Source organism: Balaenoptera acutorostrata, chromosome 8 (genome assembly GCF_949987535.1).
Source record: "Balaenoptera acutorostrata chromosome 8, mBalAcu1.1, whole genome shotgun sequence".
In the NCBI taxonomy this organism is placed as follows: domain Eukaryota; kingdom Metazoa; phylum Chordata; class Mammalia; order Artiodactyla; family Balaenopteridae; genus Balaenoptera; species Balaenoptera acutorostrata.
In genome coordinates this window covers 13070911-13073114 of record NC_080071.1, presented here as the reverse complement: position 1 = coordinate 13073114, position 2204 = coordinate 13070911, and the positions used below count along the sequence as shown (strand labels likewise).

Sequence of the window (2204 nt, the reverse complement as noted above, 5' to 3'; positions counted from 1 at the left end):
TTGTAAGCCCCAGGAGTCCAAATAAAGGAGAGAGAAGGAATTGGTTTCAGTCTGTTTGATGTCTGCAATTAGAGGTCATTGTAGGAGTTCCCGTTCTCCTAAGGGTTATCACCTCCGTGCTCCTGTGGGCACATATGGAGAGAGCTGTAATTTGCTCAAGGTCAGTCAAATCTGAGTGCGATGTATACAGTGAGTGCAGTTAAATTTGTGTGTGGTGTCCTTTCCTAAGGGCGACCCTTCATCCACGACACTTGACTCTTCATGATGCAGTTCACTGAAGTTCAGGGGTCCCTTCAATGGCAATTTTTTTGGAAGGTTCCCAAGTATTTTAATAGCACTTTCTGTTGTTTAGACATATCATTATTCATTAGTAACATGAATTCAAAGCACGTGTGCAGTTTCTTTTGTACTTGAGCAAATCAAGGAATCAAGACACAACTCCCATCATCAAATCTTAATCTTCAGAGAAAAACAGCTCCGTGAGGTTGGCCTGAAGATGCTCAGATTCTACCAGTCATTGAGGTGTTCCGTATTTAAATAGTGTGGGCCCTGCAGTTACTTTCACTTTTTTTCTGAAGTTATTTTTTGGATCTTTCCGGTAAGGTTTTTCTCCTACTTCTCAGCAGATGAACACACTTCCTTCCCTGAAGCAGTGGGGGCACCAGCTTTTCCCTCCGGCATTGGGTAGACCAGGCGAACGTGGTCTTGACGTTGCGCTGCTCCACAGCTTGCCTTTCCTCCTGGAATCAGGACACGCTCACCTCCCGTCTTTCAGATCAGGAGACCAGGGCAGGGCAGGGCTCTCCCGGCAGCCTGGAGGGAATTACAGGAGCCAAGAAAGCCTGAGCTTCCTCATTCCTACACCACATGCTGGAGACACGGCATTTAGCTAATTGAGCTGAGTAGCCAACCAAATCTCTAATCCTTCCTAGAATGTAGAAAGAGGTCATTTCTTGCCTCACCTCATAAACTAGGAGCCAAGAAACAGGGAGAGGAGAGACAGGACAATGCCTGGTAGTTGCCATGACCTGCCTTGCATTTTAAGCACTTGAATCATCCCCATACTGGCCCAACAATTAAGGATCTACTTTCTCTGCTGCTGTCTAGATGACTAAAGATCTTATTTTTAATAAAATAAAAATTTTAATAAAAATTGTTAATGAAATAAAATTTTTAATTTTTAATAAAATGAAACAAAGGAAAAAATTTGTTTAATACAATAAAATTTATTTGAAATTTTATTTGTAATCACATCAGGGCACTTTTAAGAACAAATTTCGCGTTTCTTGGTTCTGTTCTCTGTAGAGCATCCAGTGAGACAGCAGCATGGACTGGCTGAGCAGAGATCACAGGCCTCGGAACGTCAGCGTAGCAGAGATAACCATGGTCTGCTGGTTTTCTTCTGTTCTGTGAGTCACTTCTCTCCTTTTGACTTCAATCCCTTGCCCTGATTTAGTACTTCAACCATTTTAACCAGGATTACAACAGCTCTCTCTAGATTTGTCTTCAGAGCAGGAAACTGTGGAATGGCCACAAAATCATTCAAGTTTAGGAGGCTTAAGGGTGTGTGCAACCCTCCTACAAGAATGACATCCATCAACCCAGAGTCAAGAGGAAAGGAGCCTGGGGTCCCTTGGCAGAGGGGAGGAGAGTCAAGATCGTTTATGGGACATGTGAGCCCAGGAGACCCCACCTCGCTCCTGCTCCACGATGGTAACCCCTCTAACAGCCAAGGAGAAACTTGATGAGAATCTGGTGTTTCAGCTGTGTTCCGGGTTGGAAATGATCCAGAGAGACAACTGTTCTGACACTTTGAGTCAAATCTTCGATCGTACCTCTCTAGTACCATGCTTCAAAGCTCTGCTCAAGAAGCTTTCCTCAGTGAATGCCTCCCCTCTAATGTTGCCATTTTCTGACCTTTCCCACTCCATTTCTGCTTTGCCAAATAGCCCCCAGTTCACACTGCTTCAGCCTTTCCTTTACTCAGCACTTTTTTTTTTTTAAGACTCTTTTTATTTATTTATTTATTTATGGCTGTGTTGGGTCTTTGTTTCTGTGCGAGGGCTTTCTCTAGTTGTGGCAAGTGGGGGCCACTCTTCATCGTGGTGCGTGGGCCTCTCACTATCGCGGTCTCTCTTGTTGCGGAGCACAGGCTCAGTAATTGTGGCTCACGGGCCCAGCTGCTCCGCGGCATGTGGGATCTT

General features: G+C 44.7%; 1 pseudogene; it reads right to left on the bottom strand.

The window, feature by feature from the left end:
* Positions 1 to 454: 454 nt before the first annotated feature.
* Positions 455 to 1849, bottom strand: LOC114238050 (thioredoxin domain-containing protein 17-like; annotated as a pseudogene).
* Between the last annotated feature and the right edge of the window lie 355 nt (positions 1850 to 2204).